Raw genomic sequence first — 27,480 nt, 5'->3', positions numbered from 1 at the left:
CCTTGCTGATCATTTGGTACCCTTCATGTCTGGGCACTCAGGGAAGCAGACATTCTATTCAAAAGCTCTAATAACTGCATTGCCATTGTGGATTCATTTCCTCCCTGTCTACTTTTAGGTGGTTTGATTTCAGAACACAAACATAATTTTAAAGAGACAGCCTTCATGTTCTCCTCTACTTTCAAATGCTCAGTTTTTCCTCTGCAGTCAGGAAGACAAGACAGTGGCCAGGTTGTGTAGTTGATGACCGACTCTCACCCTTTGGGAGGAAGATGAACCCTGCTTGTAGGTGGCCATGCTCAGCTCCAAGCTGCTTTTCTCCACACCTGGTTCTCGTTTGTAATGCCGAAAGCATTTCATGCCTATTAAGCATCATCTGGTCCTAATTTTTAAACCACAAGTTTGGCCTGGTTTGTTTTTAATAAGCAGTTACAACAGAGTCCACCTTTTCAGTGTGATGATGTCTCTTAAACCCAGCTATTGGCATCTTGGAAATTTAGATTAATATGACTGTTATAGGAGGTTAAAAATATGAAAGACACAAATCCTGAAATTTCTGACATTTTCCTGCCTAGATATGACACAGGTTTATTTTCAACACATGTATTTGAAGAAAAGGATGATCATGTTTAAAGGAAATTGTGGAATGGTCTTTACTTTTGCATGATAGTCTATGTCTCCATTTTTCTTCCCCAATTTTGAATTTAAAGAATTCCTAGATTTTATGCAAAATTATTTTGGAGGGATAAAGTCAATAGAACTCTTCATCATTGCTCAATTTCTATTTTTCAGTATTTTGCAATTGGTATCGCTTAGTTTTTTGACAGCCAGTGGTTCTTTATTTGGTATTTTGTCACTACACTTGGCCAACATAAGAGAGCAGAGTTAAGACATTCATCTTCTTTTAAGAAGAGGAAGTCAGAAGTCTGTTAGTTCCAAGTTAAATATAATTGTAAAGTCACAAGGTTTAAAAAGGATATGTAACTGACAGTTAAATTTTAACAGGATTTTCCAGCTTTCTTTATAATTCATTTTTAAATGCCCATTGCCTGGTATTAAACACTAATAACCATTCATGTATTGGGCAGGGATATTTTCAATCTAGTATGTTAAATTCCTTGACGTTGGGTTAGCGTCACAGGTTTGGACCAGTGTGGCACAAGTCTGAAGCCAACTTAATTCTCTTTCTTTAAATCAAAGGCCAACCTGAATTGGTGCAAATGTTTAATTTTTCTTCTAAAATAAGTGGAATGTATGCTTCCAAGTTCTCCTACCTACAGGAGAAATAGCCCTCATATGAATGACCAATAACTGAGTCTAAATCCTCTTCCTGTGTGCTTTCAAAAGTTTAGTCCTCTCCACAATTATTTCCAAGAAACTCTAAAACATGCTTATACATTTCACAGATCTGTCCTACTATAGGCTTTACTCCACCCTGTTGTTCTGATTTAAATGTCCAGTGTCATCATCTCTAAGCTACAATAGGTCAAAGTTCTTTTCTACCTCTTCACCACTGTATCCTCATGTAGGCCTAGAACAGTGTCTGGCATATGATAGCTTAATCTCTTGGTAATGGATTGAATGGGTGACTAAATCAGTGAATACTTTGGACACATATCTACCATAGCGATCCATCCTTAAAATTCAAAATTTAGATTTTACATGAAAATGAGAGAAAGGTGGAGAAATTGCATGAATAGTGATCTAAATTTCTATGTTATTCCTAGGGACTGTCTCTAAATTAATATTGCCGTTCAGTAGTGACATATTAATTAAATTTATTGTTTGGATTATATGGTCTAGTTATCATTGCAGTAATTCCTACAGATAGGGGATTTTTTTCTTCAGTGTTTATGAATTGCTGTGTGACATTTTTCTCATAGCTGATCTCTTACTATATTTTCTCATGGGCAATATAGAAATTGCATTTTCCTTTTCCAATATGTTGTGCTAATTAGTGGAGGGATGTAAGAGCTTTACAAATGTCCAATAGCATGTTTTCATGTTTGTTCCCTTTGGAAGTCTGAGTTCATGGCTAAAAGAGATCACAAAGAAATTGCTTTTTTACATCCGTCCATCCTTTTATATTTCAAAATTCCAGATTAACAAATCAAAAAGACCAAATAGGGCTTCCCTGGTGGCGCAGTGGTTGAGAATCTGCCTGCCAATGCAGGGGACACGGGTTCGAGCCCTGGTCTGGGAAGATCCCACATGCCACGGAGCAACTGGGCCCGTGAGCCACAATTACTGAGCCTGCACGTCTGGACCCTGTGCTCCGCAACAAGAGAGGCCGCGATGGTGAGAGGCCCACGCACCGCGATGAAGAGTGGTCCCCACTTGCCTCAACTAGAGAAAGCCCTCGCACAGAAACGAAGACTCAACACAGTCATAAATAAATAAATAAAAGAACGTGAATTTCTAAAAAAAAAAAAAAAAAAAGACCAAATAAAGATTATTACTATTAATTACCACACTTTGTGATAGACTTGTCTATCAATGCTGTCAATAATTACCCTACAGTATGAGTTAAACTCTAATCTTTGAATAAAATATGTTTCTGCTACTCTTCCCTTATACCTTCAGCTTTTGGCATTAAAGGCATTTCTTAACTCTGGGGTATATACATATTTTCAAAACTGTTTTTTTCTTCCAATATTCACCATACCTCTCAGAATGATTTTAATCTCAATAAGAAATGGAATTGCCCTCCTTTGGGAAGGATTCAGACTCTAGGTGTTATTTCTCATAAAATCTACTCTCTTCTACATCAGCTGTATCTTTAAGGAAAATCCTAATCTTTATGCATCTCACATATTAATGGCCAAGTAAAAGGATGCTCAGTCAGCTTACAAGCCCAGATATCTTTATTTAACTGAGAAAAAGTCAGATTTAAAACAAAGCATTGAAAAAATATGTTACAATATCTTCTCAAACAGTATGATGATTTCTGGTATTCCCACTCACAGATTCAACTTTTTTTTTTAACTGACCCTTCTTGGTGTGTTACATTCTTATAAGCACATGGTACTTTTCCATATATCATCTCATTTGACTACAGTACAGTCCTGTAAATTGTAAAGACAGCACGCTGTAATGGTTATGGGCCCAGGCTTTGCACTAAAACTGATTACTCTGATTTACCTATGATTACTTCTGTGAACTTGAGCAAATTACTTACCCTCACTGAGCTCAGTTTTCTCATTGTAAAGTAAGAATAATACTGTTTACCCCACATAACTATTAAGAGAGTTAGATGGGGGAAAATGCATGGATAACAAGGGCTACATCTGTTGAAGCTGAGGTTCAGTTTAACCTACATGTGAATTTGGTTGATATGTACATTGGCTTCAAGCAGTGTGACTTTTTCACTCAAACATGATTTGGAACTCTGTGCATCTTGGTACAATGAGATTGGCCTCCTGCCTTTTAAACAATCATGTAATATTTTGTAGTATAAATGCTCCACAATGGTTTTATTTGTGTTTATGTTTCTGCTTTTGCTTTTATTTTTGGCTGTTCTCCTACAGATAGCCATTTAGGTTGCTGCCAACATTTTTGCTATTACAACAATATTATGATGAACCTCAAACATATTCCCTTAAACATTTGTGATAGCATTTGCTAGGGTAAATGCCAATTTCTGGGGCATAAATTATACACATTTTTAGTTTCAATAGATAATATCAAACTGCTCTCCGGAAAGGCCCTTCAAAAATGCATTTCACCTCATCTTTAACAGCATTTCAAACGTCATATAATTATCAAAGTTTTAGACCAAACACTCAACAAACTAGGAAGAGAAGGAATGTAACTCAACATAATAAAAGCCATTTATGAGAAGACCACAGCTAATATCATACTCCACTGTGAAAGACTGAAAGCTTTTCCTCTAAGAGAGCAAGGCAAGGATGTCTCTATTCAAAATAATATTGGAATTCCTAGCCAGAGGAATTAAGCAAGAAAAAGAAATAAAAAGTCTCCGAATGGGAAAGGAAGAAATAAATTATCTCTGTTCATAGGTGACATGATCTTATATGTAGAAAGCCCTAAAAATCTCACCCACACACACAAAAAACCTAAAGATTCCACAAACAAAAGAAACTAATCAACAAGTACAGCAAAGTTTTGGGATACAAAGTCAACATGCAAAAAATAGTTGCATTTTGGCTTTTGGGTTCAAGATGGTGCAGTAGAAGGACGTGCGCTCACTCCCTCTTGCTAGAGCACCAGAACCACAACTAACTGCTGAACAGTCATCAACAGGAAGACACTGGAACTCACCAAAAAACATACCCCACATCCAAAGACAAAGGAGAAGCCTCAATGAGACGGTAGGAGGGGTGCAATCACAATAAAATCAAATCCCATAACTGCTGGGTGGGTGACTCACAAACTGGAGAACACTTATACCACAGAAGTCCACCCACTGGAGTGAAGGTTCTGAGTCCCACATCAGGCTTCCCAACCTGACGGTCTGGCAATGGGAGGAGGAATTCCTAGAAAATCAGACTTTGAAGGCTAGCGGGATTTCATTGCAGGACTTCGACAGCACTGGGGGAAACAGAGACTCCACTCTTGGAGGGCACACACAAAGTAGTGTGCGCATTGGGACCCAGGGGAAGGAGCAGTGGCCCCATGGGAGACTGAAAAAGACCTACCTGCTAGTATTGGAGGGTCTTCTGCAGAGGCGGGGGGTGGCTATGGCTCACCACAGGGACAAGGACACTGGCAGCAGAAGTTCTGGGAAGTACCCGTTGGCATGACCCCTCCCAGAGTTCACCATTAGCCTCACCAAATAGCTGGCTAGGCTCCATTGATAGGTCGCCTCAGGCCAAAAACCAACAGGGAGGGAACCTAGCCCCACCAATCAGCAGAAAAGCAGGTTAAAGTTTTACTGAGCTCCGCCCACCAGAGCAACACCCAGCTTTACCCACCACCAGTCCCTCCCATCATGAAGCTTGCACAAGCCTCTTAGATAGCCTCATTCACCAGAGGGCAGACAACAGAAGCAAGAAGAACTACAATTCTGCAGCCTGGGGAAGGAAAACCACATTCACAGAAAGATAGACAAAATGAAAAGGTAGAGGACTCTGTACCAGATAAAGGAACAAGATAAAACCCCAGAAAAACAACTAAATGGAGATAGGCAACCTTCAAATAAAAGAATTCAGAATAATGATAGTGAAGAAAATCCAGGACCTCTGAAAAAGAATGGAGGCAAAGATTGAGAAGATGCAAGAAATGTTTAACAAAGACCGAGAAGAATTAAAGAACAAACACCTAGAAGAATTAAAGGATGAATGAACAGAGATGAACAATACAATAACTGAAATGAAAAATACATTAGAAGGAATCAATAGCAGAATAACTGAGGAAGAAGAATGGATAAGTGACCTGGAAGACAGAATGGTGGAATTCACTGCTGTGGAACAGAATAAAGAAAAAAGAACAAAAAGAAACGAAGACAGCCTAGGACATCTCAGGGACATTAAATGCAACAACATTCTCTTTATAGGGGTCCCAGAAGGAGAAGAGAGAGAGAAAGGACCAGAGAAAATATTTGAAGAGATTATAGTCGAAAACTTCCCTAACATGGGAAAGGAAATAGCCACCCAAGTCCAGGAAGCGCAGAGAGTCCCAGGCAGGAAAAACCCAAGGAGAAATATGCCGAGACACATAGTAATCAAACTGAAAACAATTAAAGACAAAGAAAAAGTATTGAAAGCAACAAGGGAAAAACAACAAATAACATAAAGAGGAACTCCCATAAGGTTAACAGCTGATTTCTCAGCTGAAACTCTACAAGCCAGAAGGGAGTGGCATGATATACTTAAAGTGATGAAAGGGAAGAACCTACAACCAAGATTACTCTACCCAGCAAGGATCTCATTCAGATTTGATGGAGAAATCAAAAGATTTACAGACAAGCAAAAGCTAAGAGGATTCAGCAACACCAAACCAGCTCTACAACAAATGCTAAAGGAACTTCTCTAAGTGGGAAACACAAGAGAAGAAAAGGATCTACAAAAACAAACCCAAAACAATTAAGAAAACGGTAATAGGAACATATATATCGATAATTACCTTAAACGTGAATGGATTAAATGCTCCAACCAAAAGACACAGGCTCCCTGAATGGATACAAAAACAAGACCCATATATATGCTGGCTACAAGAGACCCACTTCAGACCTAGGGACACATACAGACTGAAAGTGAGGGGATGGAAAAAGATATTCCATGCAAATGGAAATCAAAGAAAGCTGGAGTAGCAATACTCATATCAGATAAAATAGACTTTAAAATAAAGAATGTTACAAGAGACAAGGAAGGACACTACATAACTATCAAGGGATCAATCCAAGAAGAAGATATAACAATTATAAATATATATGCACCCAACATAGGAGCACCTCAATACATAAGGCACCTGCTAACAGCTATAAAAGAGGAAATCAACAGTAAAACAATAGTGGGGGACTTTAACACCTCACTTACACCAATGGACAGATCATCCAGACAGAAAATTAATAAGGAAACACAAGCTTTAAATGATACAATAGACCAGATAGACTTAATTGATATTTATAGGAGATTCCATCCAAAAAAAACAGATTACACTTTCTTCTCAAGTGTGCATGGAACATTCTCCAGGATAGATCACATCTTGGGTCACAAATCAAACTTCAGTAAATTTAAGAAAATTGAAATCATATCAAGCATCTTTTCTGACCACAACACTATGAGATTAGAAATCAGTTACAGGGAAAAAATGGTAAAAAACACAAACACATGACAGCTTAACAATGCATTACTAAATAACCAAGAGATCACTGAAGAAATCAAAGAGGAAATAAAAAAATACCTAGAGACAAATGACAACGAAAACACGATGATCCAAAACTTATGGGATGCAGCAAAAGCAGTTCTAAGAGGGAAGTTTATAGCAATACAAGCCTACCTCAAGAAACAAGAAAAATCTCAAATAAAAAATCTATCCTTACACCTAAAGGAACTAGAGAAAAAAGAACAAACAAAACCCAAAGTTAGTAGAAGGAAAGAAATCATAAACATCAGAACAGAAGTAAGTGAAGTAGAAACAAAGAAAACAATAGCAAAGATCAATAAAACTAAAAGCTTGTTCTTTGAGAAGATAAACAAAATTGATAAACCATTAGCCAGATTCATCAAGAAAAAGAGGGAGAGGACTCAAATCAATAAAATTAGAAATGAAAAAGGAGAAGTTACAATGGACTCAGGAGAACTACAAAGCACCATAAGAGACTACTACAAGCAACTCCAATAAAATGGACAACCTGGAAAAATGGACAAATTCTTAGAAAGGTGTAACCTTCCAAGACTGAACCAGGAAGAAATAAAAAATATGAACAGATCAATCACAAGTAATGAAATTGAAACTGTGATTAAAAATTTTCCAACAAACAAAAGTCCAGGACCAGATGGCTTCACAGGTGAATTCTATGAAACATTCAGAGAAGAGCTAACACCCATCCTTCTCAAACTCTTCCAAAGAATTGCAGAGGGAGGACGACTCCCAAACTCATTCTATGAGGCCACCATCACCCTGATACCAAAACCAGACAAAGGTACTACAAAAAAAGAAAATTACAATATCACTGATGAATATAGATGCAAAAATCCTCAACAAAATGCTAGCAAACAGAATCCAACAACACATTAAAAGGATCATACACCATGATCAAATGGGATTTATCCCAGGGATGCAAGGATTCTTCAATATATGCAAATCAATCAGTGTGATACACCATATTAACAAATTGAAGAATAAAAACCATACAATAATCTCAATAAATGCAGAAAAGGTTTTGACAAAATTCAACACCCATTTATGATAAAAACTCTCCAGAAAGTGGGCATAGAGGGAACCTACCTCAACATAATAAAGGCTGTATACGACAAACCCATAGCAAACATCATTCTCAATGGGGAAAAACTGAATGCATTTCCTCTAAGATCAGGAACAAGACAAGGATGCCCACTCTCACCACTATTATTCAACATAGTTTTGGAAGTCCTTGCCACAGCAATCAGAGAAGAAAAAGAAATAAAAGGAATACCAATTGGAAAAGAAGAAGTAAAACTGTCACTGTTTGCAGATGACATGATACTATTCATAGAGAATCCTAAAGATGCCACCAGAAAACTACTAGAGCTAATCAATTAATTTGATAGAGTTGAAGGATGCAAAATTAACGCACCGAAATCTCTTGCATTCCTATACACTAAAAACAAATGCTCAGAAAGAGAAATTAAGGAAACAATCCCATTCACCATTGCAACACAAAGAATAAAATACCCAGGAATAAAATTATCTAAGGAGACAAAAGACGTGTACTCAGAAAACTATAAGACACTGATGAAAGAAATCAAAGATGACACAAACATATGGAGAGATATACCATGTTCTTGGATTGGAAGGAAGAATATTGTGAAAATGACTTTACCACCCAAAGTAATCTACAGATTCAATGCAATCCCTATCAAATTACCAGTGACATTTTTTTACAGAACTAGAACAAAAAAATCTTAAAATTTGTATGGAGACACAAAAGACCCCGAATAGCCAAAGTGGTCTGGAGGGAAAAAAACGGAGCTGGAGGAATCAGACTCCCTGAGGTCAGACTATACTACAAAGCTACAGTAATCAAGACAGAATATGGTAGTGGCACAAAAACAGAAATATAGAGCAGTGGAACAGGATAGAAAGCCCACAAATAAACCCACACACCTATGGTCAACTAATCTGTGACAAAGGAGGCAAGGATATACAATGGAGAAGAGACAGTCTCTTCAATAAGTGGTGCTGGGAAAACTGAATAGCTACATGTAAAAGAATGAAATTAGAACACTCCCTAACACCATACACAAAAATAAACTCAAAATGGATTAGAGATCTAAATGTAAGACTGGACACTATAAAACTCTTAGAGGAAAACATAGGAAGAACACTCTTTGACATAAATCACAGCAAGACCTTTTTTGATCCACATCCTAGAGTAATGGAAATAAAAACAAAAATAAACACATGGGACCTAATGAAACTTAAAAGCTTTTGCACAACAAAGGAAGCTACAAAAAAACCAAAAAGACAACCCTCAGAATGGGAGAAAATATTTGCAAATGAATTTACCAACAAAGGATTAATCTCCAAAATATATAAATAGCTCATGCAGCTCAATATTAAAAAAACAAACCACCCAATCCAAAAATGGGCAGAAGGCCTAAATAGACATTTCTCCAAAGAAGACATACAGATGGCCAAGACACTTGAAAAGCTGCTCAACATCACTAATTATTAGAGAAATGCAAATCAAAACTACAATGATGTATCACCTCACACCAGTTAGAATGGGCATCATCAGAAAATCTACAAACAACAAATGCTGGAGAGGGTGGGTAGAAAAGGGGACCCTCTTGCACTGTTGGTGGGAATGTAAATTGGTACAGCCACTATGAAGAACAGTATGGAAGTTCCTTAAAAAACTAAAAATAGAATTACCATATGACCCAGCAATCCCACTACTCAGCATATACCCAGAGAAAACCATAATTCAAAAAAACACATGCACCCCAATGTTCATTGCAGCACTATTTACAATAGCCAGGTCGTGGAAGCAACCTAATTGCCCATCGAAAGACGAATGGATAAAGAAGATGTGGTGTATATATACAATGGAATATTACTCAGCCATAAAAAGGAACAAAACTGAATCATTTGTCAAGACGTGGATGGATCTAGAGACTGTCATACAGAGTGAAGTAAGTCAGAAAGAGAAAAACAAATATCGTATATTAACGCATATATGTGGAACCTAGAAAAATGGTACAGATGAACTGGTTTGCAGGGCAGAAATACAGACACAGATGTATAGAACAAACGTATGGATACCAAGCAGGGAAAGTCGTGGGGGTGGTGGTGGTGCTGGTGGGATGAATTGGGAGATTGGGATTGACATGTATACACTAATACGTATAAAATAGATAACTAATAAGAACCTGCTGTATATAAAAATAAATAAAATAAAATTCAAAAATTCAAAAAAAATAGTTGCATTTCTATACACTAACAATGAATAATCCAAAAAGGAAATTAAGAAAACAATGCCACTTGTTATAGCATCAAAAAGAACAAAATTCTTAGGAATAAACCTAACCATTGAGGTGAAAGACATACACTAAAAACTACAAAACATTGCTGAAAAAATTAAAGAAGACACAAATGGAAAGACATCTCATGTTCATTGACTGAAAGATTTAATATTGTTAAGATGTCCATACTACCCAAATTGATTTACAGATTCAATTCAATCCCTATCAAAATCTTAACAATTCTTTTTGCAGAGTAGAAAAATTCATCTTAAAATTCATGTGGACTCTCAAAGGGTCCTTAATAGTCAAAACAGTTTTAAAAAATAAAAACAAAGTTGGAGGGCTCACACTTCCTGATCTGAAAACATTAGAAAGCTACAGTAATTAAAGCAATGTGGTTCTAGGATAAAAACAGACAAATAGCTCAATAGAATAGAATATAGAACCCAGACATAAACCCTGGCATATATGGTCAAATGATCTTTAACAAGGTTGCCAAGACCACTCAATGGGGAAAGGGCAGTCTCTTCAATAAATGGTATTGGGAAAACTGGATATCCACATGCAAAAGGATGAAGTTGACCCTTATCTTAAACCATATACAAAAGTTAACTCAAACAGTAAAGACCTAAATATAAGACCTAAAATTATAAAACTCCTAGAAGAAAATATAGAGGGAAAGCTTCATGGCATTGGACCTGGCAATGATTTCTTGGATATGACAACAAAAGCACAGGCAACAAAAGCAAAAATAAACAGAGGGGACTACATCAAACTTAAAAACTTTGTGCATCAAAGAACACAATTAACAGAGTGAAAAAGCAACCTATGGAATGGGAGAAAATATTTGCAAATCATATATCTGATAAGTCGTTCATATCCAGAATACATAAAGAACTCCTACGACTCAACCACAAAAGATCAAATAACACAATTCAGAATGGCAATATGATTCCACATATATGAGATTCTTAAAGTAGTCAAAATCTTAGGGACAAAAAGTAGAATGGTGGTTGCCTTGGGCTGGGGGGAGGGGGGAATAGGAAGTTATCATTTAATGGGTATGAGTTTCAGTTTTGCAAGATGAAAAGTGTTCTGAAGGTGGAAGGTGGTGATGGTTATACAACAATATCAATGTACTTAATACCTCTGAAGTATGCACTTTAAAATGGTTCAGATGGTAATTTTTATATTATGTGTATTTTACCACACTAAAAATGTGGGCAAAGGACTTGAATAGACATTTCTCCAAAGAAGTTATACAGATGACCAATAAGCACATGAAAAAACTGAAAAGATGCTCAGGTTGTCAGGTAGCATAAACATTTTTTGGAGGATTTTTTATTAGGATCCCACTGATTTTACTGATTAATTTGAGGAAAATAGGCAACTTTACAGTATTGAATCATGCCATTCACAAACATGGTATATAGTTCTTTTTCATCAGATCTTTTTCATGTTCTTCAATAAAGCTCTATAGTTTTTTTCTGTATAGTTTTTCTTGCATACTTACTTTTAGACTTATTCCTAGGCACTGTAGAGTCGTTGCTATTGTGAATGAGATTTTTTTTCTATTATATTTTCTAATTGATTATCGCTGGTACATATTGTTGTTATATGTTTAACTTGTTTTCTGAGTAACTCAGGACTATATTCCCTTATTAGTTCTAATAGGTTGTTTAATGATTATCTTGGGTTTTCTAGATGGATGATAATACCAAAGGTCTCACAAGACTGCAGTCAAGGTGTCAGAAGGCTTCATTCTCGTCTGGAGGCTTAACTAGAGAAGAATCTGTTTCCAATCTCACTCAGGTTGGTAGAATTTATTTCTTTGTGGTTGTAGAACTGAGAGCTCAGCTTCTTGTTGGCTGTCAGGTAAAAGGCCCTGAACTCCTAGAGGCTGCCTGCAGTTCCTATAGACTGTCCACAGGTTTTTTCCAACATGATCACTCACTTCATCAAGCCGGCAGCTAGAATGTCTAGAAAGGGTCTGCTAGTAAGACATAGTCATATATAATGTAATATAGTTATGGGAGCAACATCCATTCACTTTTGCCGTATTCTATTATTTAGAAAGAAATCACAGGTCCTGCCCATACTCAAGGGGAGGGAATTACATTCAGGCGTGAACACCAAACATCAAGGATATTATAAAAGGAACCACCTTAGACTCTCTCTGCCGTAGCCTGTATTTGATATCAAATTATTATATTATGTTAAGATGTCCTATTTAGGCTAGTATTTAGATAATATTTTGTAAATATATTATGCATATTTAAAGATAATGTGTAGTCAAATTTGAAATTCTACATTCAATTACCAGATCAAGTTTACTCACATCTTTTCTATACTTACTTACCTTGTTTGCTTGATCTGTGAGTTTTTGGGACATTCTATAAAGGTGTTTAATTATTATTGTCAATTTACAAAATTATTGTTGTAGTTTTTTTTTTTCTTGGTAAGTACTCTGAAGCTATGAGATAAGGTCTATAGATTAGAATGGCTACATCTTCATGGTAGATTATTCCATTTGTCTGAAGTCTCTCTCTGTCTCTTTTAATACTCCTAGTCCATGGATTTGCTTTTGCCTGGTATTAATATTACTGCACTAGGTTTTTTATTACAAGAAAATATGAGTATATTAATTTATTAGTAATTTGATTTTAGTTGTTTTTTAATCAAAGATGTATTTTTATATTTTTCAAAGAACCAGACCATTCCACCACACTTATTATGAAATTTTACAGTCCCTCCAACTTCCCCCCCCCAACTTTCCACTGCACACATACACTATTTTATGGTTCCAAGAGGCAAACATTTTCAATTACTTATCATTCAATGACATGCTCATAATGCTACTTCTTGATTTTTCAATTTTAATCATAAAAAGAAAGTATTTCCCTTCACACACACACACACAGCCACACACACCTTATCCCCACGACTTGGATACACCCTTAGTTCCTCTTCTCCCAATATAGCTAAACCATAATATTGTTTGAATCAATATTTAATGTTTACATTATTCTGATAATGTAAATGCTACTTAGAACTGAGATATATTATGCTGTAAGGAGCTTTCCTTATTTGGACTGCTTTTGATTTTTCCTGGAATTAATAATTATTTTGTTTTCATTTACTTATTTTTCCATCTATTTATTATTTATCACCCAACTCTCCCCCAATTTGGAAATCCCTCTGGGTACATTTATAATCCATTATTCAATTTTTCTTCGTGAAAAATTCTCTCCCAAAACTTCTGATATACTCTAATCTGGATTTGTTCAGCATTCAGCCTGTTGCAAGGCTATCCTCATAAAATGACTTCCTGGTGTATCACTCCCTTCACCATCGTTGGGATTACCTTAATTTCTGCCTTGTGTGGGATTCCTATTCCCTGTATCACATGCTTCCTCCTACATTTTAGTGGAACACATGCTCTTCTAGCTTCCTTACAAAAGATGGATATGTAGTAAATTTTTGAATTCTTGAATGTCTGAAAAAGTTGAAGGTGTACTGTGCAAAACAGTATGTTTGTAAGAATTCTGGAATTGAGTCAGAAGCCTTGTTCTCTGGTACTATCTTCACTATCTCTGTGATCTTGGGAAAACCACAGAGCCCTCTGGGCCTCAATTTCTCTTTCTGAAATGGATAATAATCCAAACTGTACCTGCTCAGAAGGTGCATGGGAAGGGACCTTGTATGGTGAAAAGTCTGTACAAACACCACGTGCTGGAACCAACTCATACTGGCTTATAAGAGCCAATTGTTAAACCATTGGATAGTTTGAAATCAGCCATGGTGGGAGTATTTACACCAAGGACCTACTGTATAGCACAGGGAACGCTGCTCAATATTCCATAATAACCTAAATGGGAGAAGAATTTGAAAAAGAGTAGATATTGATACATGTATATGTATAACTGCTTCACTTTGCTGTACACCAGAAACTAACACAACATTGTTAATCAACTATGCTTCAATGTGAAATAAAAATTTTTTTAATTAAAAAAAATAAATTAAGAGGGAAGGGTGAGGACTGTAGCAATTTGAAGCTAGAACTTTGGATTTTTTTTTTTTTTCATGAGAAGCTGGGAATCTGGAATTTTGCCTCCTGAATTGCAAATGTTGGTTACTAGTTTTAATTAAAAATTTAAAAGACTCTTGAGATAAAACATCTGTAAACAGGCTGTCTATTGGTTTGCAAACTTTAATATACTGTGTTCCCCAAAATAAGTTTTGAGCAGCCAGGGGGCAGCAGGAGGGTGTAGACTGTCATTGGAGGATGAAATGGATAGACTGGAAGGCAAGACTAGTCCACTTGGCAGTTTGGCCCAGAGAGCAGAAGCAAGAAGCAGGGAGGTCCAGCTATCACCTTGCAGAGCAAGGGCCCACAGAGGTTGGTGGAGGATGAGGTAAGGCCCCACTGTTGGTGCACATTCCGTCTTCTCCAGGCATCCCTGGGGAGGGCACATTCCTCATGGTCAAGTGGCAGAGCTGTTGATTTAAAAGATTCTTAGAATATTCTGTTCAGTACCCTAGTGGGTTTTTCTTGCCTTGGAAACAATATATCTAGGCGATGCCTTGGACTGTGGGACCTCCGTAAAAGTGAATAGGAAGATTGTCATAACTCTAGGTCCCTATGCAGAATTTCCTGGGGCCTGGCAAGTCCCTTCAGGTCCTGCATCTATTGATTTCTTTTTTCCTTCCCAGAGAAGAGTGCTGGTCACACCACCAAGTCACAAGCTAATTCTCCATTCTTTCCCATAAGTTTTAGCTTCTACAGAAAATTGGAAGATTGACTCTTGTCATATAGAGAATCTTCAATTTCTTTTTCAATAAAGCTTTTAAAAATTACTTACAATCACCTCTCGAAAATATAAGTAATTAATCAATAAGCCCATCTTTCCTTGAATGCAACAGGGTCTCTGAGATTCTTTAGAGGATTTCAGGCCAGATGAGAAATGATGTGGAATGCAAAGAGAAGGTTTCCACAGATCCAGGTATAAGGGAGAGGAACCTGATTCAGAGATTTGCCTGCAAGTTGTGAAAGGAAAAACTGGGCCTAGATGTGATCATTACTTCTCTCATTGGGGGGCCAGTTACCAAAGCCCACCTGGACAGGCTGTTGGTGTGTTTATTTTGAAAAAGCTTCTCTCCTATTTCTAATATCCTCTCTCCCTACCACCCCCCAAAAAGTCCAACTGAGAATCCCTATGGTAAAAAAAAAAAGAGATGAACAAATCATTGTGGGATAGCAAGGCTGTGGATTGGCCAAGCTGGACACAAAGTGGAAGATTGAAATTGCTCCTAGGAAACATGTGAAAAGGTCCTTTACTGTTTACTACAACCTCATTGTGACTTGGTTGTGTTCTAATAGTCCCCTGGGGAAATGATAAATAGATACAATGCTTCACAGAGCATTGCTTCTATTGTTCCCTTACTGCACAAGGCTTCTCAGAGATGGTGCCCTGGAGCTGTAACCCTAATTTCTTTATAACATTTACAACCAACACAACAGTGCTTGCAGATAAAGACCCCAGAGATATTGTACTGCTTTCTCAATGAAAATAAATTGAGGCTAAGTTCCGCTGCAGAACAGAGCACAGTATAATACGTTCCATTATGCATTTATTCCTTCCACTGTGGGCATGTACTATAGAAATAGTGTCCAACATATGCATACTCTGGTCCTCCATTGGTTCTCCTCCCATGCCCTCTCCCATCCCACCTTTCTCTTCCAGTTCATTCCAGACAATAACCAGCCAGTGCTCTGTCTCTACTGCCTCTGTGCCTGCTCCCACCCTGCTGGCTCACAGCAACAGCAGCATCAGAAGTACTTTTATTGCTGACTATCATTTATGAAATCCCCTACTCTCAGCCTCAGCTACATTCTCTCATTTAATCCTCACACCAATCTTGTTGTCATTAGTTTCAACCACTAAGTGTTTTAGGGGGGTTTGTTTGTTTTTTGCTGAAGTATAATTGACCTAACATTATATTAGTTTCAGGTGTACAACATAGTGATTCAATATTTTTATACATTACGAAATGATCACCACAATAATTCTAGTCACCATACAAAGTTATTAAAATATTACTGACTATATTCCCTGTGCTGTACATTACATCCCCCTAGCTATTTTTTTTTTTTTTTATAGCTGGACGTTTGTACCTCTTAATCTCCATTACCCATTTCACCCATCCCTCCACCTCCCTCCCCTATGGCAACCACCAGCTTGTTCTCTGTATCTATGTTTATTTCTGTTTTGTTTTGTTTGTTCATTTGTTTTGTGTTTTAGATTCTATATATAAGTGAAATCATATGATATTTGTCTTTCTCTGTCTGATTTATTTCACTTGGCACAATACCCTCTAGGTATATCCGTGTTGTCCCAAATGGCAAGGTTTTATTCCTTTTTATGGCTGAATAATATCCCATTGTGTGTGTGTGTGTGTGTGTGTATATATATATATATATATGTATATATATATATATATATATATATACCACATCTTCTTTATCCATTTATCTACTGATGGCATTTAGGTTGCTTCCGTATCTTGGCTATTGTAAATAATGCTGCAGTGAACATTGGGGTGCATATATCTTTTTGAATTAGTGTTTTCATTTTCTTTGGATAAATACCCAGAAGTGGAATTGCTGGATCATATAGTAGTTCTATTTTTAATTTTTTGAGGAAACTCAATACTATTTTCCATAATAATTGTACCAATTTACATCCCCACCAGTAGTGTGTTTCCATTTCTCTGCATTCTGACCAATACTTGTTATTCATTGTCTTTTTGTTGATAGCCATTCTGACAGCTTCAAAATGGTATCTCATTCTGATTTTGATTTGCATTTCCCTGATGATTAGTGATGTTGAATATCTTTTCATGTGTCTGTTGCCCATCTGTAAATCTTCTCTGGAAAAATGTCTATTTAGGTTCCCTGCCCATTTTTTAATTGGATTGTTTGGTTTTCTGATACTGAGTTGTATGACTTCTTTGTATATTTTGGATATTAATCCCTTATCAGACAAAACATTTGCAAATGTCTTCTCCCATTTCGTAGGTTGCCTTTTCATTTTGCTGATGGTTTCCTTTGCTGTGCAAAAGCTTTTTAGTTTGATGTAGTCCCATTTGTTTATTTTTTCTTTTGTTGCCCTTGACTGAGGGGACAGATCCAAAAAATATTACTAAGACTGATGTCAAAGGGCATACTGCCTGTGTTTTCTTCTAGGAGTTTTGTGGTTTTGGTCTTACATTTAAGTCTTTAATCCATTTTTAGTTTATTTTTGTATATGGTGCAAGAGAGTAGTCCAGTTTCATTCTTTTTCACATAGCTGTCCAGTTTTTCCGGCACAATTTATTGAAGAGACTGTCTTTTCCCCATTGTATATTCTTGCCTCCTTTATTGTAAATTAATTGATCATATGTGTGTGGGTTTATTTCTGGGCTCTCTATTCTGTTCTCTCTATTGATCTATGTGTCTGTTTTTGTTCCAGTGCTATACTGTTTTGATTACTATAGCTTTGTAGTATAGTTTGAAATCAGGGAGCATGATATCACCAGCTTTGTTCTTCTTCCTGAAGTTTGCTTTGTCTATTCAGGGTCTTTTGTGGTCTCATGCAAATTTCAAGATTATTTGTTCTAGTTCTGTGGAAAATGCCATTGATTTTTTGATAGGGATTGTGTTAAATCTGTAAATTGTTTTGGATAATATGGACATTTTAACAATATTAACTCTGAATCACGAACATGGTATATATCTTTCCATTTATTTGTGTTGTCTTCAATTTCTTTCAACAATGTCTTATAGTTTTCAGAGTACAGTTTTTTTTGCCTCCTTCGTTAATTTATTCCTAGGTATTTTATCCTTTTTGATGCAATTGTAAATGGGGTTGTTTTCTTAATTTCTCTTTCTGAAAGTTTGTTATTGGAGTATAGAAATGCAACAGATTTCTGTATATTAATTTTGCGTCCTGCAATTTTACTGCTCTAAGAGTTTTTTGGTGGAGTCTTTAGGATTTTCTATATATAGTATCATGCTATCTGCAAATAGTGACAGTTTTACTTCTTCCTTTCCTATTTAGATGCCTTTTATATCTTTTTCTCGTCTGATTGCTGTGTTTAGGGCTGCCAATACTATGTTGAATAAAAGTGGCCAGAGTGGGCATCCTTGTCTTGTTCCTGATCTTAGATGAAAAGTTTTCAGCTTTTCACCATTGAGTATGATGTTAGCTGTAGTTTTGTCATATAAGACTTTATTATATTGAGGTATGTTTCCTCTATACCTACTTTATTGAGAGTTTTTGTCATAAATGGATGTTGAATTTTGCCAGATGTTTTTTCTGCATCTATTGAGATGATAATATGATTTTTAAAATTTATTTATTTTTTTATTTTTGGCTGCGTTGGGTCTTCGTTGCTGCATGCGGGCTTGTCTCTAGTTGCAGCGAGCGGGGGCTACTCTTTGTTGCAGTGTGTGGGCTTCTCATTCCAGTGGCTTCTCTTGTTGCATAGTACAGGCTCTAGGCATGCCAGCTTCAGTAGTTGTGACACACAGGCTCAGCAGCTATGGCTCACGGGTTCTAGAGTGCAGCCTCAGTAGTCGTGGTGCACGGGCTTAGTTGCTCTGCAGCATGTGGGATCTTCCCGGACCAGGGCTCAAACCCATGTCCCCTGCATTAGCAGGCAGCTTCTTAACCACTTAACCAGGGAATTCCCAATCAAATGATTTTCATCCTTCGTTTTGTTGATATGGTTTATCACATTGATTGATTTGCAGATATTTAACCATCTTTGCATCCCTGGAATAAATCCTACTTGATAGTGGTATGTGATGCTTTTGGTGTATTGTTGAATTCAGTTTGTTAATATTTCGTTAAGGATTTTTGCATCTATGTTCATCAAGGATGCTGCCTATAATTTTCTTTTCTTGTTTGTTTGTTTGTGTTTTTGTAGTGTCTTTGTCTGGTTTTGGTATTAGGGTAATACTGGCCTTGTAGAATGAGTTTAGAAGTGTTCCTTCTTCACATCAATCTTATAAGGCAAAGACTTTGTCATTTTACAGATGAAAAAATTAAGTCATAAAAGTAAAGGGAGTAATTTGTCCCAAATTACAATTTGTCCAGAATGCAAATACAAGTCAATTTGGATTCCAAAGCATTGTTCTTTCTATCAACCTGCACTGGATTATCCACACACTCAGTCTCTTCCTTTCTTTTACACATCTCCAGCTCACTCATTAAGTATGTTCTCTTTTCTTAATTAATTTTATTGAAGTATAGTTGATTTACAATGTTGTGTTAATTTCTGCTATACAGCAAAGCAACTCAGTTATACATATATATATTCTTTTTCATATTCTTTTCCATTATGGTTTATCACAAGATATTGAATATAGTTCCCTGTGCTATACAGTAAGATCTTGTTGTTTATCCATCCAATATATAATAGTTTGCATCAAGTACACTCTCTTTTTAAGCCACATTTTCTGTGACCCCTTTCTCTTTGCTTTCTCTTGCTCAGTTTCCTGTTAAAAATTCCTCTTATTTTTTCCATTCATTTTTGCTTGACTTGTTTGATATGTGAAAAAGTAGTACTAGGCAGGTACCTATGAAAGAAAACAAAATTTGTGCTTTTACAAGTAAAAAGTAGACATAATAAACAATACAACTATTCAAAGACTGAGAGATACCCAAAATTCCTCCAGAATTTCTACAGGAATGTGCATCCATTTTCTCCCCGTTCTCAAATGAAGTATTTTTCTCCTTAACCGTCAGCAGTAAACTGTATTATTTTCAGTTTGATCTAGTTTTTACTCTAAAATCAGGTTATTTGGGGTTGAAGAGACTTTTGCAGGCTGACCTGGGAACTCAAGCACCGAACATGCTATGTTAACCCAGGAAAAGGAATTTTGAAAACCCTGTTTTAGTTGGTGATAGTTTGTATAGTTTCTGGAAATGTATAATATGGAAACATATATGTATAATGTCTCCAGTCAGTCTGTGCAAGCTCCTGATTAATTCAGGAGAACAGCCTCCCCTTTCCCATAATCTTATACACCAAAGGACTGTCACTTATTTTTTTCACAGCGGTAATTATCTAAATGTGTTTATCCTCTTAGCCCTTTCAGTTGCCTGCCTGCTTGATCAATGAACACATAGTTCACATTCCTTCCCTTAGATTCCTGTTCTTCCTCATTATTTCAGTCCCACTCTGTCACTTGTTCACACAGCATGAAATTGGTACATGACGTTATAGATAATTGAGAGATGAGATGAGATCCAGGATTTTATTTCTTATACCGTGACTCATTCCTTAGCTTGGTGTCAGGAAGACTTGCTTTGGTGTCCTTAGAAACTACTTAGAAACTACATTTTGCCCTAAATATATTTTTATAAAGGTCTCATTTATTTATAAATTCAGTGTCTCCCTTTTGGGCACCTTCTGTGGTGCTCCAAAATGGTACTTGCTCAAAAATAGAGTCCTGGCCTAGGATTTATGAAAACTGGATCCGATTCTATTTTAAGACCATTTGTGTGACCTTGGACAATAAAATAATTCTATAATCCTGTCTATGAATAAGGCACAGTTACTTTCCTCAAAGAGAACTTGGCACCATGGACTTTTATTTGTTTCAGGCTCTACCCTCATAAAACAGCTTATACTTCATGTGGGGAGATTAAATGTGCACACATAAAACAGATAACAAGTCAATGCAAACTAATCAAACTCTGAAAATTGTCATGTATCTAAAAATGCTATTGAAAGTCACAAAATGGATGTTCGTGTGGACTAATATAGTTGGCAATGACTTAATGGAGGAAGAGAGATTAAAGGTGAGTCTAAGCATATGGGTAGGTATATTAGTCTGCTCGGGCTGCCATAACAAAGCACCAGATACTGGGTGGCTTAAACAACAGGAATTTAATTCTCACAGATCTGGAAGCTAGAAGTCTAAGATCAAGGTGCTAGCTGATTTAGTTCCTGGTGAAGGCACTCTTCCTGGGTTGTAGCTTCCTTGCTGTGTGCTCACATGGCCGTTGCTGAGCAAGAATAGAAAGAGAGAGCAAGTTCTCTGTTGTCACTTCTTATAAGGACTAATCCTATAGAATTATGATGCTTATGAGCTGATTTAACCTTAATTACTACCTTAGAGGCCCCTTCTCCAAATATAGCCACACTGGTATTAAGGCTTCAACATATGAATCTGGCAGGGAGACACAAACATTCAGCCTATAACAGTAGGGTACGACTAAAGAGGGTGGAGAAAAGTGGTTTGGAACAAGAACAGCATGAGAGAAAATGAGGAGGTAGGAAAAGAGTGTATATATATATGGCATTCATTATTTCTTAACAAATACTTATTGAGCACCTGCTCAGGACCAGGCACTGTTCCTGGCACATGGGCTGCCCTCATGGAGTTATTTCTAGCAGGTGGCAACACACATAAACATAATAAGTCAATTATTTAGCAATGTTATCAGATGTGTAAAAATGATGAGTACTATGGAAATAAGAAGAAAGTCAAGCCAGAGATGGGGGTCAAGGGTAGACATGGTGAGGCGGAGAGGTTGAGAAGTTGAATTAGGGTAGTCAACACAGGCCTCTTTGAAAAGAAAAGAACTGAGCGAAGACGAGGCAGTTAGTGAAGTGGCTAAGTTCCAGACAGAGGGAAGATAAAGCAAAGGCCTAAGAAGCAGAAGATTCTTGACATTCAACAAAGAAGGAAGATGCCAGTGTGGCCAGAGGGGAGTGAGTGAGGACAGGGCTGTGGGAAAGTCAGAGTGGGTCTCAAAGGCCACTAAAAGGACTTTAGGAGCCAATGCAGGGTTTGAACCAACAAGATCCAACTTTTTGAAGGCTCACTCTAGCTGATGCGTGTAAGGTTAGGAGCTGGGAGGCCATTAGGTATTCATTGTGATAAACTAGACAGGATATGATGGTGGTTGAGACCAAGATGGTAGCAGGGAGGTGGGAGAAGCGATCTGATTCTGGATAGATGTTGACAGCAGAGCCAAGAGAACTGACTGCGATTTTGAGTATTATGTTTACATATCTCACTAGATTCATTTCACTGTAGTTAGAGCACTTCTACTTTCCTACCCCCACTCCACCGCTGTTACTTTGTAGGTGAGAAATGCAGGACTCAGAGAACCTCACTGAGTTTTCAGAAATCTCTGTGTTAGAGGATTGAGAACCAAAATTGTTTCTGTTTGTAATACATAGTACAACTTCATTTTACATTGGTTAAGTGCTCTCTATACTGTTAAATATGAACAGTCCTTGATCACTCTTCGAAAAGGTGCAACTCAACTCTCCCTATTTCCCTTTCTTCATTTATTTTTCTCCCAAGCAATTGCCAACATCTAACATGTTGTACTTGTATATCTTGTTTATTGTCTATCTCCCACACAAGAATATAAGCAGCAGTTTTTCTTGGTTTGTTCATTGCTGTATCTCTACAGCCTCAAGAAGTGCCTGGTACATGTAAATATGTATTAAGTGAATGTGCTCATGCATGACTGTGTGGAAGAAAGCAGGAGGGAGGGAGAGAGAGAAGAGAATGACAAAGGAGAGGAGGGGAAAGGAGAGGAGAAAGGGAGAGAAAGAAAAGGAAATTAAATGATGAAGCTGCTTTAGGAGCACATATTCCTCAGTGCCCTTTACTAAGGGACACAGGAAATTCAAACTCTCCAGCTTTTTAGGTCTAATACATCCACATACATATACACAAACAAAATAATAGAACTAAAATTTAAAAGTAATAAAAAATAAATGAGAGAATTGTTAGTTTTTTAAAACAAAATTCAACTTTTTATATATTCCTTTCCCACAAATGATATTGAGTCTGGGCACATTTTCTTTACTCCAGAAGATTTGAAATCCTGCCAATTTCCACTGGGAGGGAGATGAAAGCTATGGTAGGAGTTAGCAAAGCTATGACATAGATTTTTTTTAATGAGTATTGAGCAAATAAATCAAGTGACACCATTCTTCCCAATAATGCTAAACTAGTGGCTTATAATTCTGAAACCCCTCACAGAAGAAAATGTGCTACATGCTTATGTATAAATGAAAAAGAACTGAAATTTCAGGTCACAAGTTCATAACTCTGAAAGCTGGCCTTTCCAATCTACAGCCCCCAATAAATCAAAATGCAGTATAGCCAGCATGGGAATGATTTCCTGCTACTGAATCAGTGTCACTGTCTACTGCAGTTCTTCCTAGATCTGCAAATGGGTTGAATTGTATGAAAACCTACTCTTGGAAATGAAGAGTGAATATTTTCAATTAAACTATATTTCAGTTTGCAGTTTACAAAGCATGTTTTCTGTATTTCACCTATTCACTCTCTCACTTCGCCTCAGCTTACCCTTCCCCCTCCCCGTGTGGGCTAGGTAGAGCTCCCTTCCCGGGGTGAGAAGAAAATTACTCACCTGGAGTCTTTCCATGGTCCTTGTGCTGGGTACCTTCCGTGTGCCACTCCAGACCCATTCTCCTCCCTTCTCCACTCCTCCTACTCTGCCCTCTGTGTCTCGAAAGCCATTAGCCTGCAACTACCATCCCCTGGGCTTCTGGCTTCTCACCGGGCTCGGCCAACGGGAGCCACTGGTAGGAGAGGGGAGGGCAATGGACAGTAGGCCCTGGGCATTTATTTCTCCTGCTCCCTTCTTACTGGATCTCAGTGCATGAGCTCTATCCCTCTAGCCAAGCACATGAGCTCTATCCCTATAACCAAGCACCATTCCTTTCTGGTGGCCCCTCTGCATTCCAGATATGGCCCCCTTCCCTCTCCCCTTCTGGCCTAGAGATGGTAACATGTCAATAGCCCCAAATACTGCATTATTTGTTGTTTTCCTTGAACTTGGCTCTTGGTTTGTAAACAGTCCTTTTATTAAATTCTCCTCAAATCACCTGATTTGAGTGTACCCTCTGTTTCCTGCTAAAATCCAGTAATACACACACTTAATAAATAAAGACAAGAACAGAACTTGCACCCAGATCTGTTAACTTCAAGTCCAGGCCTCTTACCCTGGCTCATAGTCGAGGCTATTCAATGGTAAACCTGATTGCCCCCTTCACCTTTTGACAATATCTCATCTCCAGAGGCAGATCCAGTTTCAGCCCTAGGGGGCAGGTGCAGGATGAGGCTAGTGGAAACTCAGAAGGAATTGATCATTCCGGAGGAATCATCATTCCACTGTGTTTTATGGCATGGGTGTAAATCAGTCCCACCTAAGATGCCCAGAAGGGAAGGATTCCTGATTCTCAGGCTTTTGCTCTTTCACCATGCTAGCCAAGCCCATCAAACTATGCTCTTCTCTATATGATATAAAACTGAGTGAGAGGCTTCCCTGGTGGTGCACTGGTTAAGAATCCACCTGCCAATGCAGGGGACACAGGTTCGAGCCCTGGTCTGGGAAGATCCTATATGCCACGGAGCAACTAAGCCCATGTGCCACAACTACTGAGCCTGCGCTCTAGAGCCTGCGAGCCACAACTACTGAACCCAAGTGCCACAATTACTGAAACCTGGGTGCCTAGAGCCCATGCTCCACAGCAAGAGAAGCCACTGCAATGAGAAGCCCACGCACCACAACGAAGAGTAGCCCCTGCTCGCCGCAACTAGAGAAAGCCTGCGTGCAGCAGTGAAGACCCAAAGCAGCCAAAAATAAATAAATAAATAAATGAGTAAGACAATTTAATCTGCCTCTGAGGAATCAGAAGGATGTTAGGATTCTACAGCTGCAACTGTCAAACACAAAAAGGTCTCTGGGTAAACCAGGTGCGCAAGCACAGTCCTGTGCTGTGACAAATTCAAGCTTAGCGCTGAAGGAGACAGCTGAACATGTTCATGCCTGACATGAATTTCGTTCCTTGATAAACGTTCCTGTCATGTCAGGTTGGCCTGTGAAAAAACATTACTCTAGACACCCACATCTTCTCAAGAGTCTATTTAGATGACGGTTTAGATTTACTAAGGACAGTTGACTATGGCCCTTAATTCTGGTTAACAGGCTTGATCTTAGTTGAACTGTATAGAATTTGTTTGTCAAAACATGATTTTTTTCCCTGAGTTAGATAAACGACCCAAGTTCAATGTGCTTGATTTAGACCATTAAAGTGTTAATCACATGTCAATTTTATGTCACTGTGAAAAAGAAGAGGCTGCACACTTGGGTCCTTCCATTTTCCTGAGACGTGCCCTTGAGCTCTCCTCACTGGCTACAGAAATTTAAAGATAAAATTCCATACAGGGAAAATTCCATACAGAACATTTTGCTTTCTTCCAGGGAGTAAAATGAGAACACCAAGGGAAAAAGAAAGCAGCTTTGGCCAGGGAGGAACCCCATGAGGGTCAGAGTTGAGAACAACCTCAGTTTGTCTGCACTGTTGCTATAGATTTAAAATATACAGTCATGCAATGGTTTTGGCTGATTTCCCAGGGGCATATATGTTCCAAATTCCTAGCTCATCTATCAAGAGCTATAAATTGTTTAATGTTGCTTAAGACAAGCTGGGTGTTGCCAATACATCCTTCCCTTCAGGGAGCGCTTTTCTCCTTGAACGTTTTCATCTTGGCTTGTTTGAGGCAAAGGCCTTAAGAACACATCAAGTGCTTTGCACTAGGTATCACCGCACCCTGAGGGCTCCTCCGTATTCTATACCTCATAACATATAGAAATGAGTCGTTTCGTCCATTCTGTCTTTCACTAAGCCTTTAAGGATTATGTTTGTTCCAAATACTAAGCTTAGAGGACTTTAGCAAGTGGGAGAGGTCAACAAGTCCACACAAAACCATAATCCAAGCTGATTATTGCTGAGAGATTTAGAACAATGTGCTTTGGAATATTTTTCAACAATCTTGTCCACAACTAAATTATGGACTCATCTCTGTGATTTTGCCTTCTTAGACTCTTCACTGTGCCCCCAATATAAATACCTCCTTTAGCCCAGTCCTTTCCAGAAGAGAGCCCTATCCTCAATTCTTTCTAATGGATGGTCTTGGAAAGTCTAAGTGTGTCTTCCACAAAGCTGTTTGTTCTATTATAGTTCCATCAGAGTCCCTATATCATAAAGATCATTGGGAGATTTTGACTCTTCTCCGAGGCACCATGCCATTCCAAATAATAGCTAGGAAGCACAAAGGCTTTTGTGCCATGGAATTCATTCAAGAGGAGGAGAGGCCTTGCTCTTGAAGGATTTTACGTAGAATATTGAAGATGTTAACTCAGTCATTGGCCCCTAAGCAGGGGCTTCTTTCAAAATAGAAACGACTGGCAGCTAAATGTTCCTTTAGTTAAATCATCTGAAAGTATAAACACAGGAATTCCACCTCCTTATCGATTTATCTCCAACGCTTCTGACAGATAAAAGAGGTGATCTCACATTGTTGATTGAGATGGGTAACTATTTTACTTAAGCTCTCCAGCAACAAGGCATTATTTGGAATATGTTAGAGGAAAGAAAAAGTAAAGTTAATTCTTTAGGACAATTATGGAGAAACTGCCAATGGAGCTGGCATTTCTTTTTTATCGTTTTGTTTTTTGGGTTTTTTTGTTGGTTTTTTGGGGTTTTTTTAAACATCTTTATTGGAGTATAATTGCTTTACAATGGTGTGTTAGTTTCCGCTTTATAACAAAGTGAATCAGTTATACATATACATATGTTCCCATATCTCTTCCCTCTTGCATCTCCCTCCCTCCACCCTCCCTATCCCACCCCTCTAGGTGGTCACAAAGCACCAAGCTGATCTCCCTGTGCTATGCGGCTGCTTCCCACTAGCTATCTATTTTACGTTTGGTAGTGTATATATGTCCATGCCACTCTCTCACCTTGTCACATCTTACCCTTCCCCCTCCCCATATCCTCAAGTCCATTCTCTAGTAGGTCTGTGTCTTTATTCCCGTCTTGCCACTAGGTTCTTCATGACCTTTTTTTTTTTTCCCTTAGATTCCATATATATGTGTTAGCATACTGTATTTGTTTTTCTCTTTCTGACTTACTTCACTCTGTATGACAGACTCTAACTCCATCCACCTCACTACAAATAACTCTATTTCGTTTCTTTTTATGGCTGAGTAATATTCCACTGTATATATGTGCCACATCTTCTTTATCCATTCATCCGATGATGGACATTTAGGTTGCTTCCATGTCCTGGCTATTGTAAATAGAGCTGGCATTTCTTTATAAACAGTTGGCTTCAAATGATCCAGAGATTAATTGACTGGAAGCAGGAATGGCCTCATCAGCCTTCACTTTGACGTCATAAAACTACTGTTGCTTGCTCTTCCCTCCATCAAACGAAGGGACTCAAAGCTCTTCGTGGGTA

General features: G+C 37.8%; 1 pseudogene across 1 annotated transcript in view; it reads left to right on the top strand.

The window, feature by feature from the left end:
* Window positions 1-27,480, top strand: part of LOC309624400 (coiled-coil domain-containing protein 167 pseudogene) — a 590,025-nt pseudogene that overhangs the window by 484,626 nt on the left and 77,919 nt on the right. The window contains exon 4 of the transcript XR_014249920.1: window positions 11,835-11,942. The product of XR_014249920.1 is annotated as a coiled-coil domain-containing protein 167 pseudogene (transcript). The remainder of the gene's footprint in view (window positions 1-11,834; window positions 11,943-27,480) is intronic.

The sequence above is a fragment of the Balaenoptera borealis genome (assembly GCF_965194805.1).
Source record: "Balaenoptera borealis genome assembly, chromosome: 2".
In the NCBI taxonomy this organism is placed as follows: Eukaryota; Metazoa; Chordata; class Mammalia; order Artiodactyla; family Balaenopteridae; genus Balaenoptera; species Balaenoptera borealis.
The sequence above is the reverse complement of the archived record's forward strand: the minus strand, read 5'-3'. Positions and strand labels throughout refer to the sequence as shown.